We start from the raw sequence: 14581 nt of genomic DNA on the forward strand, positions 1-14581 counted from the left end.
TTTCTGTTTAGAGTTATGCAAGAATGCTAGAGATCAATAGCTGCGCTGGTTACACCACATTGTAAATGTATTTACTACTACTGAATGGCACATTTTAAAAATGACTGAAATGGCAAATTCTCTGTTAGTATATTTTACCTCCAAACAATTTAAAAACGAAAGAAAAAAAAACATGATTCAAGCTACTAGGCATGAAAACAACATCTGGGATAACAAATTACACTGAGTGAAATAAATAGCAGATCAGATACTGCAGAGAAGATGAGTGAACCATGTGACCTAGCAGTAGAAACCATTCCAAATGAAGCATCCAGGAAAAAAAAAAAAAAGGTGAACATAAGTGAGTTGTGTAGTGGGAAAATTACAAGTGACATAATATGCTAATAACAAGACTCTTTGGCAGAAGAAAGAACATGACAAAAAATATTTCCACAAATATTGGCTTCGCATTTTCCAAACTGGATGCAAATTATAAACCCAGAGATCAAAAAAGTTCAGCAAACCATGAACATAAATGTATATAAATCTACACCAAGGCACATCATCAGTAAATTACTTCACAGCAGGAACAACTAAAATATCTTTAAGGCAACAGGAAAAAGACTAACTATAGTGAACCAAAGATAAGATTCATTACATACTTATTACCAGCAACAATGCAGATCAGGAGACCACAGAACAACATCCTTAAAGTAATAAAAGAACAAGTATATCAACTGAGAATACTATATCCAGCAAAAAAATATCTTTCCAAATGAAGTGAAAATAAATTATTAATTCAGCCATAGTGAAAGACTTTCTAATCAGCATACTTGCTCCACAAGACACGTCACTAAACTTCATGGGGGCAAAGAAAAATGAAGCCAAATGGAAATCCAGAAAGAAAGAACACCAGGAATGATAACCACTTCAGTAAACACAAAGGGTTTTTTACATTTTTTATTGCTTTAAAAAAAATCATTGAACCTTTTAAAAACAAAAAAGAAAACTAACAATGTATTATGAAGTTATAAAATTATGATGAAGGCCAGGCATGGTGGCTCATGCCTGTAATCCCAACACTTTGGGAGGCCGAGGCGGGAGGATCACCTGAGGTCGGGAGTTCGAGACCAGTCTGACCAACGTGGAGAAACCCCGTCTCTACTAAAAACAAAAAATTAGCCGGGTGTGGTGGTGCATGCCTGTAATCCCAGCTGCTTGGGATGCTGAGGCAGGAGAATCACTTGAACCCGGGAGGCGGAGGTTGCGGTGAGCCCAGATCACACCACTGCACTCCAGCCTGGGCAACAAGAGTGCAACTCCATCTCAAAAAAAAAAAAGAAAAAGAAAAAGAGATGAAAAGTACCCGAAATAACCAAACAAATAGCCAAACACTTCTGGAAAACCAGGCTCGGCGCAGTGGCTCAAGCCTGTAATCCCAGCATCTTAGGGGAGGCCGACCCAAGGATCACGCAGGTCAGGGAGATCGAGACCATCCTGGTTGGACCAGTGAGTCCCCTGTTTTCTACTAAAAAAAAAAAAAAAATACAAAATTCAGGCCGGGCGCAGGTGGCGGGAGACTAGTCCCAGCTACCGGGAGGCTGAGGCAGGGAGATCGGCGGGAATTGACGGCAGAGCCAGTGAGCTGGAGATCTGGCCACTGCACTCCAGCCTGAGCTGACAGCGAGACTCCTGTCTCAAAAAAAAAAGAAAAAAAAAAAAATTTAGCAATCCTAATTAAGACAATGTCTTTGGCAAGTAGACGAATATATCCATGGAACAGAATAAATGTTCCAGTTACATTTCTACACATATGTGGTCCAGTAGTTTTTTCATCAAAGTGAACAATTCAGTCAAAAATTCTCTTTTCAATAATGCTAAAAAATAGAATATGCATATGCAAAAAAATAAAGACTGTAGATCTATATCTTGCACTGTATACAAACATGAACTCAAAATGGATCACAAAACTGAATGTATAATCTAAACTGTAAAATGTAAAGAAAATGTGGGTGACATTATTTGACCTTGGGTTACATTACAATTGCATACATATGACAAAGATGCAGAATCCATTAAAAATTGAGAAATTAAACTTCATTAAAATAAAAATCTGCTATGTGAAGGATACTGCTAAGGAATTTTTTTTTTTTTTGGAGACAGTCTCTCTCTGTCACCCAGGCTGGAGTACAGTGGCACGATCTCGGCTCACTGCAACCTCCACCTCCCAGGTTCAAGTGATTCTCCTGCCACGGCATCCCAAGTAGCTGGGACTATGAGCACACCATCACGCCTGGTTAATTTTTGTATTTTTAGTAGAGATGGGGTTTTTTTTTTTTTTTTTTTTTTGAGACGGAGTCTCGCTCTGTCGCCCAGGCTGGAGTGCAGTGGCCGGATCTCAGCTCACTGCAAGCTCCGCCTCCCGGGTTTACGCCATTCTCCTGCCTCAGCCTCCCGAGTAGCTGGGACTACAGGTGTCCACCACCTCGCCCGGCTAGTTTTTTGTATTTTTAGTAGAGACGGGGTTTCACCCTATTAGCCAGGATGGTCTCGATCTCCTGACCTCGTGATCCGCCCGCCTCGGCCTCCCAAAGTGCTGCGATTACAGGCTTGAGCCACCGCGCCCGGCCTGAGATGGGGTTTCACAACGTTGGCCAGGCTGGTCTCAAACTCCTGACCTCAAGTGATCTGCCTGCCTTGGCCTCACAAAGTACTGGTAAGGGAGGAGACCACCCTTCATATTGTCTTATGCCCAATTTCTGCCTCCAAAGAAAGAAAAAGTAAAAATTAAAAGGCAGAAATAAAATCCACAAGCAGACAGCCCGGCACCACACCCTGGGCCTGGTCAACATCAACCCCCGACATATCGGTTATGATATCTATAGATTACAGACATTGTATAGAAAAGCACTGTGAAAATCCCTATCCTGTTTTGTTCCCATCTAATTACCGGTGCATGCAGCCCCCAGTCACGTACCCCCTGCTTGTTCAATCAATCACAACCCTCTCACACGTACCCCCTTTGAGTTGTGAGCCCTTAAAAGGAACAGGAATTGATCACCCAGAGAGCTGGGCTCTTGAGACAGGAGTCTTGCCGATGCCCCCGGCCGAATAAACCCCTTCCTACTTTAACTCAGTGTCTGAGGAGTTTTGTCTGTGGCTCATCCTGCTGCACTGGGATTATAGGCATGAGACTGCTAAGGATTTTTTTTTTTTTAATGGAGTTTTGCTCCTGTTGCCCAGGCTGGAGTGCAATGGCGCGATCTCGGCTCACTGCAACCTCCACCTTCCAGCTTCAAGCGATTCTCCTACCTCAGGCTCCTGAGTAGCTGGGATTATAGGCATGTGCCACCATGCCTGGCTAATTCGGTATTTTTAGTAGAGATGGGGTTTATCCATGTTGGTCAGGCTGGTCTCAAACTCCTGACCTCAGGTGATCCACCCACCTCGGCCTCCCAAAGTGCTGGGATTACAGGCGTGAGCCACCGCACCCAGCCTACAGACTGCTAAGGATTTTTAAAGAATAGCCGTAGATGGGACAAAGTACTTACAAACCATAATCTGATGCAGGAATTATATCCAGAATATATAAAGAACTCTCAAAAACTAATCTGAAAACAATCAACGTCATTAATACTTGACCATAGAATATTTTTCAGTGACAAATAAGAACATGAAGTATCATTCAACATCATTATTCATTAAGTAAATATAAATTTAAGCCACAATTCTAATACCACTACACATATTTGGGAGTCTAAAGTTAGTATGATTGGCTGTATCAAATGTTGGTGACAATGCAAAGCAACTGGAACTCATATCATGTTGGTGGGAATACAAAATGGAACAGCCACTTGGAAAACAGTTTGGAAGTTTCCTAAGAAGTTAAACATACACCTGGCACAACACCCTGCCATTTTACTCCTAGGCAGAATAAAATAAAATCTTCTAAAGAAATATCAGCTTGGCACGGTGGCTCATAACTGTAATCCCAGCACTTGAGGAGGCCGAGGTGGGCAGATCACGAGGTCAAGAGATCAAGACTAGCCTGGCCAACATGGTGAAACTCCGTCTCTACTAAAAATACAAAAATTAGCTGAGCGTGGTGGCGTGCACCTGTAGTCCCAGCTACTCGGGAGGCTGAGGCAGGAGAATGGCGTGAACCCGAGAGGCAGAGGTTGCAGTGAGCCAAGATCACACCACTGCACTCCAGCCTGGTGACAGAGCGAGACTCTGTCTCAAACAAAAAAGAAATATGATACGTTCTTACAAACACTGGTATGTGAATATTCATGTTTAATTCTTAATAGCCAAAAACTGAAATTAACCCAAATATCCATCAATAGCTGGAGAAGTAAATTTTGCTTCCTCTGGAAAATGGAATATTATTCATGTACAATAAAGAATTATTGGATGGCCGGGTGCGGTGACTCACACCTGTAGTCTCAGCACTCTGGAAGGCCGAGGCGGGTAGATCACAAGGTCAGGAGATAGAGACCATCCTGGCTAACATGGTGAGACCCCATCTCTACTAAAAATACAAAAAAAAAAAAAATGAGCTGGGCATGGTGCCGGGCGCCTATAGTCCCAGCTACTCGGGAGGCTGAGGCAGGAGAATGGTGTGAACCCGGGAGGTGGAGCTTGCAGTGAGCTGAGATCGCGCCACTGCACTCCAGCTTGGGCAACAGAGCAAGACTCTGTCTCAAAAACAAAATAAAACAAAACAAAAAACTATCAGATGAAGCTCAATTATGCTGAGTGAAAGGAGCCTGACAGAACAGTACAAACTACAAGATTCCATCGGGGTGGCTGAGAGAGAGGAAGCAGTAGGGATGGGATCCTTATCTTGAAAAGACTGTTTCATGAATACGTATTTTTATGTCATTTAGAAAAATCTCAGTACAATATGCCTACTTCTTCCTGTGAGTCATGGGAATTGAAATAATTGGGGATAGTGAACAATGCCTGCGGTGGAAAGAAACTGGTGACCCAGTAAGGGGAGTGGAGGGAGGAGTGCCCGTTGGTGCTCTGGACTGTGAGGTGGGTCTCTGGGAAGTTAACAGCTGAGGGAGAACTGTGTGGGGCTCCCTCCTGCTCTGGGTAGGACTTACTCCAGCCCATCCCCTGATCCTCTTGTGGCCACTGATAGCCTTGCTGCAGGAGGGGCACCAGAATTTCTTAGCCTGCTCTTCCCAGGTAGTTCAGCTGTACCCAGGACAGAGGTACCAAGAGCTGGAGTGGATAATGGGACCAGTAACCAAGGGATCAGTGGGCACAGGCTGGGATGAAAAGGAGACAAGGGATAAGATAGTACTTGGGTGGGCCAGGTGCAGTGGCTCACGCCTGTAATCCCAGCACTTTGAGAGGCTGAGGCAGGTGGATCACGAGGTCAGGAGATCAAGACCATCCTGGCTAACACGGTGAAACCCTGTCTCTACTAAAAATACAAAAAAATTAGCCAGGCGTGGTGGCGGGTGCCTGTGGTCTCAGCTACTTGGGAGGCTGAGGCAGGAGAATTGGCGTGAACCCGGGAGGCAGAGCTTGCAGTGAGCCAAGATGGAGCCACTGCACTCCAGCCTGGGCAACTGAGCAAGACTCAGTCTAAAAAAAAAAAAAAGAAAGTACTTGGGTGGTGATTACCTTCCTGCCACCCAATTTAGCTCAGCGATGCCTGGGGTAGGGAAGTCATCAGTTGCTTTGACATGATGCTAGAGACAGACATTTCTACAGAGGTAGAGTGGGAGGTAAGGAAGCCAGACCCCTGGGTCTAACAGATCCCACACCAGCTCTCCTGAGCCAGTGTTACTGATTCATCTGGAGCCTCACCAGGCTGGGTCTCAGGTCCCTGCTACCAGCCCAGAAAACATCTGCATTTAGGACATGATACCCTCCAGACCCTGGCCTGACAATCCATGATACAGCCCACACTCCCATTCTCTAGATTTGGGATCAGACCTTCCTCATAGGCACCATCCCCACAAAGAGCCCATACTTCCACGTCCTCTGTCTCCCGCCGGTGATCAAGGCAGGCTTGAAGGGCAGCCCTCACTACTGCCCTCATACACAAGGGACACGCAGCTAACTGTACTGACCAACTGCTCCCAGGTGGGCAGCAGCTGGAATGATAGCTTCATAGACATCCCAGTGAGTGGCTTCATCCAAATCAGGTCCTCCTCCCCAACTTCTACCTGTTTGCTACTCAGGTCACCCCACCTGGCCTTAAGTGAGTTTCCATTCAGATCCTTCCATCCCTAGGCACTGACCCTTGTTTTCACTTAGGTGGCTCCAGCTGGCCTGGGTTCCTTCCCCACAGCAATACTGCATTCACATTCTGATTCCCTTACTGGACGCCAGGCCCTCCTTCTCTCCTAGTTGCCCACCAGGTGCACCCCCCAGGATGTGAAGTGTAGACTAAGAGCCTTGGAGCAACCCTTCTCAGCTGGTATCCCTCCTACACCGGCGATTTCTTTTTCCAGATCATTATCTCTTTCTTGCCCCTGCCTGCCCAGAATAATTGTTTAATCTAGATCACCAGGTTGGGTCCTTGTTTTTTCTCCCCAGTCCTGATCCGTTTCATCACCTGACTCCTATTTCTTACTGGTTCCTTTGTCAGAACTTTACCCACCGGCACCTGAGGTCTTTAAACGCATCTCCCGGTCTCCCCAAGCCACTTCCAATACCCCATCCACTGACCTCCACCACAACTTCAGGTCCCTCCATAGTGATGTCCTTTCCCAGGCTCTCATCTCCTACAGGATGGATCTTCCTCCAGGTTTACCAGTGGAGGGTTATCTAGGTATGTGTTACTCAATTCTGGACTGCCAAGGCCTGGGCAATGGGGCACGAGGGTGCTGGACCAGCTGCAACATCTTACTCAAGGCCCACCCTTTTTTGAAGCCTTAGCCCCGTCCAGTCCCTTTTTTGTGTATCTGGGGGCTGAGTTAGGAGGCAACAACCTCCATTCCGCTCTCACGGACACATAACCTGGCAGTTGCAAGTAAGGAAGGCAGAGAAAAGCAATCAGACACATAAAGTCCTAATTAGGGGAGAAAAAAAATCAGGCTGGTGACACCAGCAGAAAGCAAAGAGATAAAGTAAATAAGATTTAAATCTGCCTTCCTTCATGGTCCAGGACATATAAACAAAAAGAGGAAGATAAGCTATAAGTCTGCTTTCTTTATGGCCCAGGACATAGGGCCCTCCTGCTCATATAACATACATAACTCACAAACTTCCTGCTTATCAAAGGCCTCAATTTATCAAACACCACAGCCACCAGAAAAAAATGCAAATTAGCTCCCTGCTGCCTTGGCGTTATCGATCAGCCCAAGTTCCAGTCTATAAAATCCTCAGCAAGCCTGTTTTCCTGCATTCAACTTCTCTTCTGCTGGCTTGCCTGTTGCCTCCTCGCAACGAATTTTCACACTTATATCTAATAAACCTGCCTTCCTTTACCTACAACTGTCTTGGTAAATTCTTTCACCCCCGGCGCACCACCGGCCCAGATAGTCATAGCTCACCCGCGACAAGGCAACAGACAGGGAGGCAAGAGGAGGAGCGGGTAACCTGTCTTTGCTTCCACCTCGGCAGAACTTGTTCTGTAGCTTCTTAAAACACAACCCACACATCGCTTCTCTGCTCGAAATCCAGTAAAAGTCCTCAATATGGCCCACCAGGCTCCACGGGATCAGTTCCCTGCCTGCCTGCCTAACCAGGTCTATTGTTATCTCAGCACTCTAACTGCGGTCCGCGGACCAGCAGCATGGACTACACTGAGGACCGAGTCAGAAATGCAGAGCATCAGGCCTTCCCCAATGATCTGCTGAATCAGAATCTTTTAAAAAGATCTGTAGTTTCTTGTGAAAGTTTGAAAAGAACAACTTACTGGCCTCCACTTTATAGAGTATTTCATATTCCTCACCTGTGGGATATTGATCAGCGTGCGATGTGGAGACCTGGTGGGTTCGAGGGGCTGGGGATGAAACTGGGAGAAGACACAAGTGAAACATCCCCAAGATGATGCAGCCGAAGGCGAGGCCGCTTTAGCAGCACTTGTACGGCCTGATGGCCTGGCCCACGGCTCCTGGCGTGCGAGAACCACCAGAGAACTGGAGTGGCTGTGGGCGCCGCGATGAATGCGCCGCGAGTCTAGCACAGGCACACTGCGACCAAGCCGCCCAACCCAGATTCGACGAAACATGCTCCCAGGTGAGCAGGCCTGCTTCCGGCCTGCAAGGGGCGAAACGTGATGGAGGAAAGGGTTTCCGCTTCCGCCAAGAGTCGGTTGTGACTCTCACAGGAAAGAGACGGGCCTGCCTGCAGTTCGGGAGGATATCCGGTACCTGGCACACTGGCCAGTAGGAAAATCACAGCAAATACAAAAATCTGATGTTTCAAATGCCCCTTATATACCCAACAATTTTTTTTTTTTTTTTTTTTTGAGACGGAGTCTCGCTCTGTCGCCCAGGCTGGAGTGCAGTGGCCGGATCTCAGCTCACTGCAAGCTCCGCCTCCCGGGTTCACGCCATTCTCCTGCCTCAGCATCCCGAGTAGCTGGGACTACAGGCGTCCGCCACATCACCCGGCTAGTTTTTTGTATTTTTTAGTAGAGACGGGGTTTCACCGTGTTAGCCAGGATGGTCTCGATCTCCTGACCTCGTGATCCACCCGTCTCGGCCTCCCAAAGTGCTGGGACTACAGGCTTGAGCCACCGCGCCCAGCCCCCAACAATTTTTAAACCATATAAAAGTGAATCTACTTGGCTATTAAAAATACACTTCAATCAACTCCAAGATCCAAGAGACTACAAAATGAAAAAAAAATTTTAATTAAACACTTTAAGCGAGAAACTATTCAAGTTATGAAACTTTGTGTAAAAAAAATTAACAATTATCTCACCTCAATGTTTTTTATCTGAAAGTAAAAAGTAGCCCACATTCTCCTTAAGCATTAGGCACTGATAATAAAAGGCTGGGCGAGTTGGCAAGTACCTGTGGTCCCAGCTACCCGAGAGGGAGGCTGAGGCAGGAAGGATCTTTTGAGTCCAGGAGTTTTATAACAGCCTGAGTGATCTAGCTAAACCATGACTAAAAAAATTAAAAATAGCCTGGGCGCGGGGGCTCACGCCTGTAATCCCAACACTTTGGGAGGGCGAGGCGGGCAGATCACCTGAGGTCATGAGTTCAAGACCAGCCTGGTCAACATGGTGAAACCTTGTCTCTACTAAAAGTACAAAAATTAGCTGTGTGTGGTGGCAGGCGCCTGTAGTCCCAGCTACTGAGAGGCTGAGGCAGGAGAATGGCGTGAACCCAGGAGGCGGAGCTTGCAGTGAGCCGAGATGGCACCACTGTACTCCAGCCTGGGCGACAGAGAAAGGCTCCGTCTCAAAAATAAAACAAAATTAAATTAAATTAAATTAAATTACAAAATAAGCCAGTAGCAATGGCCTATAATCCTAGCACTTTGGGAGGCTGAGGTTGGAGGATTGCTTGAGCTCAGGAGTTTGAGGCAGCCTGGACTGGACAACATAGTGAGACCCTGTCTCTACAAAAAAAAAATTTTTTTTAATTAAAAAATGAGTCATTTGTGGTGGCCCATGTGTGTAGTCCCTGCTATTTGGGAGGCTGAGGCAAGAGGCTTTCTGGAGTCTACCAAGTCGAGGCTGCAATGAGCTGAGATCACACCACTGCACTCCAGCCTGGGCAACAGAGTGAGACCCTCTGTCAGAAAAAAAAAAAAAAAAAGCATAAATTTTATAACATTTCTTCGATGTTGTGAATTTTTCTGGAACACTATACAAGAGTTAATTTGGATCAGATTCCTGAATTACTTACATTTAAACCATTTCTCTACAGTGAGGGTTGGGATGAGGAGCCTTCAATCCATCAAAGTCGTATATAAACCTATAGAGGTGACACGCAGGTCATTGCATCAGGAAATACTCATAACTTTCCACAGATACGGCATATGGTGTTAGTCCTATTCTCAGAAATCAATATACATTTTCAAGAAATGTGATTTTAATTCAATAGTATGTTTGGTCCATAAACAGCAAATTGTCTCCCTCCCCAGTTTAAAAAGTTTTCCAGTTGTTTTGTCTTTACTTTCCCAAACAACGGTTTCATCTTCAATCACAGTATTTCCTTCTTCCATCCTATTCCTATTGCTCATTGTTTTTTGACATTAACTTATATAGACTAGTGTAATGATAAGTGTTTGGGTGAAACAGACATATTTGCTTTTAGTTAGGTGCTATTCCTCTACTCTGAAACATACATAATAGAACATTTCTATATCCACCAAAGCTCACATTCAAATCACAAGTCAAAACAAAGACTTTCCCAGGTTTAAGCATACATACTAAGAGAACTTATTTCCAGCACACAAGTCCTACGAGAAAGACCAAAGAAAGTTCTTCAGTCTGACATCAAATGATGGCAAAAAGGGGAAAACAAAGATGACTATTAAAGAATATTGTAAGTATAAAAGACAGACTAAATGTGTATTTCTTCACCTGTGAAATAATCGGTTGATAGGTTGTTGGACCTACAACATATAAAAATGTAGTATGTGTGTATTTCTTTTGCAAATAACACCATACAGGAAGTGGACAAACCCAGTGACTACCAATGGCAAAGTAATAATCCTAAGAATGTATTGTTATGTGTGGAATCCCAAGAGTTGTTACACATGTAATAAAATACCCCAAGAATGCAAAAATATGAAAGCTGTAGTTGATATTTTTGTACATCACTGAAAATTAGACATATATCACAAGAAAAGTGATGCTGATGGTCATGAGTTATCATTTACTTGGTAAACAACAGAGTAATCACTACAAAAGGTAAGAACAATGATAATGAAAAATAATTCTACATGTAAAGACATTGGATGAAAGCAGAATTTACTGACCTTCTGAAGTAAAAATTGATTCTGCATAAATTCCATATTATTAGGGGGGTAAGATTTCCTTCATTCATCCTACTTTGAAGTTCCCATGTTACAGCACATATTTCTCCTTTGACATCAGCTCTACTATTGAAATCAGGAAATTCTTTCCTGAGGATGTAGTGACCCCTTCTGTCCATTTCTTGAACCTCCAGCCCAGGTAGAATTATAGGGCAATCATTCCACATTTTGTAGTATGTTTCCTCAATTTTTTATAGTTAGGAAAATCTGTATCGCATTATTATTATTTTCCATTTCTCTTGCTTAACCCTCACAGTCTGGAAGATTTGTTTGTGAATAAAACGTTGCAATCCTTAATTTATGTTTATGAGTGTTCTGCAGGGAAAGTTAAAATTATAACTTCTAGGCCGGGTGCGGTGGCTCACGCCTGTAATCCCAGCACTTTGGGAGGCTGAGACAAGCGGATCGTGAGGTCAGGAGATCGACACCATCCTGGCCAACATGGTGAAACCCGGTCTCTACTAAAAATACAAAAATTAGCTGGGCGTGGTGGCGCGTGCCTGTAGTCCCAGCTACTCGGGAGGCTGAGGCAGGAGAATTACTTGAACACAGAAGGCAGAGGTTGCAGTGAGCTGAGATCGTGCCGCTGCACTCCAGCCTGGCAACAGAGTGAGACTCCATCTCAAAAAAAAAAAAAAAAAAAACCAAAGAAAAGTTATCCCTTCTAAACAGATAACCAGAGGGTGTTAGCATACATCATGGGTGTGAAGTGAGGGAGGACCATGAGACAGGATAGGTAGCCAAGGAAGTAACCATGTCCTGGAGACTTGGCAATCGTAAGTCAACACAATAAGCCTCAGCATTTGCACTGTAGTCAAGCTCATTCAAGCAAAGCTCTCTCCAGTAGGGAATTTCCCCTGTAGGGAACATGCGTATTTTGATTTTACCTGTCTTCAGATTGACCCTTTGCTCATTATACTAGTAAAAACCACACCCCTGGGTGGAGATTTAAGATGCTAATGAGATGAGAGGTATGAACAAGAATGTGCAGCTACTGTGCATACGCACCCAAAAGACCACCCAGAGTGTGCTTTCTAGTAACACCTCTTCCCAGCCCCTTATGAATAATCATGTAAGATTCCCATAAAAGGAGTCTCCTGGCCAGGCGTGGTGGCTCACACCTATAATCCCAGCACTTTGGGAGGCCGAGGCGAGTAGATCACAAGGTCAGGAGTTCAAGACCAGCCTAGCCAACGTGGTGAAACCCCATCTCTACTAACAATAAAAAAAAATTAGCCGGGCATGGTGGCGTGCACCTGTAGTCCCAGCTACTTGGGAGGCTGAGGGAAAAGAATCACTTGAACCCGGGAGGCAGAGCTTGCAGTGAGTCAAGATCTCACCACTGCATTCCAACCTGGGCGACAGAGCGAGACTCCATCTCAAAAAAAAAAAAGAGGCCAGGCACAGTGGCTCACACCTGTAATCCCAGCACTTTGGGAGGCCAAGGCGGGCAGATCACGAGGTCAGGAGATCGAGACCATCCTGGCTAACATGGTGAAACCTCGTCTCTACTAAAAATGCAAAAAGAAATTAGCCGGGCGTGGTGGCAGATGCCTGTAGTCCCAGCTACTCAGGAGGCTGAGGCAGGAGAATGGCGTGAACCCGGGAGGCGGAGCTTGCAGTGAGCCGAGATCGTGCCACTGCACTCCAGCCTGGGCAACAGGCAAGACTCCGTCCAAACAAAAAAAAAAAAGGAAAGAAAAGAAATAAAGCAGTGCCACAGAGTATCCTGAAACACACAGTGCCCTGAGGATGATGGAGGAGGCACAAACCCTGTTTCACAGTTACCTCCAGGGCTGGATGGCGCCATTTTAAGAGTGTTGAATGGCATTCCTCCAAGTCAAGCTGGCCTGAGTGCACACACTGTGGAAAAGCCACAATCATTCACTGTTACCTCACAAACCTAACCACTTTCCTTAATACTAGCCAGCCTCTGAAGGGCTGTGTCTGGAATGTTCTGGAGTCTATTGCCTCTCAGGGCATATCCACCTTCCCCCTACCCCCTTCCTCCACAGCAGACTTGAAAACACTCAAAAGAGCCAAAGTCTAATTATTAAACTTAAAAAAAAAAAAGTCTCCCTAGTGCCAGTTTGCTGTCTCATCCTTATGAGCAGCCTGCCCCGAATCCTCTCTCTCGCTCTCTTAGGGCATACTGTCTGTTCTGCATTTAACTTTCAAAATACTCTTTTTTATTTGCAATAAATTGTCATATACTGCATCTCCTTTGCTGCATGTCTCATTTGAATCCTTTTAAACTAAAAAGGCAACAACCAAGGTCTCACAGCAGCCATCAACAACAAGATCAGTAGAGAAAAGATGAGGCAGTAAGTGAGCTACACCTGAGGATCAAATCTAAAGGTGACATCAGAGTCAAAGCAAGTGTGTGGAAACAAGTCCTCCATGGACAAGAAAAATGGAAAAACAGTGTTAAGGAGGGATTGAACCAAGGACTGCTTGGTATGTTGGTGGTCCAGTGGGGTCTTTGCACTACTGTGCTCCCCACTCTTTTAATGCCGGGTCTGTCCCACAGACCCTGGCCAACAGATGAAATGAGTACTCAGACACAGGAATGCAGTGTAAGAACAGCTAGGTGACTACCTAGCTCTAGTGGCCAGAGAGCAGCTGTTTCAATACTTTATATACTGTTGCTGTTGAGCTGATAACTGTTGTCCCATTATGGAACCCTAGCTTGAAAATCCCCTTGAACTTGGAAACCCCCAGCAGGCACCAATTACTTACTGCACATTAACTTCACTTTCATTTTTGAGGGATCCGTGGCGATCTGTTGCAGCATTCCTCACACGGGGCACCATCTGCCGGGTCTGTCCTGAAAACCCTGGCCAACGGATGAAATGAGTACCCAGACACAGGTATGCACAGTAACAGCAACTAGGTGACTGCCTGGCTCTAGTGGCCAGAAAGCAGCCCCAAGAAGCTGGGGCTGCTTGCTTTTATTCAGTCCAGGCACAATGCTGAAAACCTGCAGCCAACACAACCTGTAGGTAATTAACACTTATTGTTCCCCTATCAGGGAACATCAGGCACAGGGAGGATCAAAGGTCAGTTCCTGGTCAACACAAGTAAACAAGCCTGTTTAAGATAAATTCCCTGGGCCGGCGCGGTGGCTCAAGCCTGTAATCCCAGCACTTTGGGAGGCCGAGACGGGCGGATCATGAGGTCAGGAGATCGAGACCATCCTGGCTAACATGGTGAAACCCCGTCTCTACTAAAAAATACAAAAAACTAGCCAGGCGAGGTGGCGGGAGCCTGTAGTCCCAGCTACTCAGGAGGCTGAGGCAGGAGAATGGCGTGGACCCGAGAGGAGGAGCTTGCAGTGAGCTGAGATCCGGCCACTGCACTCCAGCCTGGGTGACAGAGCAAGACTCTGTCTCAAAAAAAAAAAAAGATAAATTCCCCCACACTCCCCTGTACTTACTCCATGCCCTCTGCCTCAGGGTTATAGAACAGCTGCCTTCAGCTATTCTCCCCCAGGGCTCTGCAGAACCTTCCAACCTCTCAGAAGGTTTGCATCCTTTCTCTACAGTTTTTCCCCACCACTCTGACCAAGCCCACACATTTTAATGGTACTAAAATACAGATAAAATACAATTTATCATCTAAACAATTTTGTTGT

The 14581-nt window shown here is 45.5% G+C and overlaps 1 long non-coding RNA gene across 2 annotated transcripts in view; it reads right to left on the minus strand.

The window, feature by feature from the left end:
* LOC108583169 overlaps positions 1-14142 on the minus strand; it is a 47522-nt gene extending 33380 nt beyond the window's left edge. Inside the window, exon 1 of one of the 2 annotated variants that reach the window (XR_004180375.1) lies at positions 13687-14142. This is a non-coding gene — a long non-coding RNA (uncharacterized LOC108583169). Of the gene's footprint in view, positions 1-7900; positions 8363-13686 lie in introns of those variants that run through there. The other variant, XR_004180377.1, reaches the window with a different exon arrangement.
* Between the last annotated feature and the right edge of the window lie 439 nt (positions 14143-14581).

This window comes from Papio anubis, chromosome 20 (genome assembly GCF_008728515.1).
Source record: "Papio anubis isolate 15944 chromosome 20, Panubis1.0, whole genome shotgun sequence".
Lineage (NCBI taxonomy): Eukaryota > Metazoa > Chordata > Mammalia > Primates > Cercopithecidae > Papio > Papio anubis.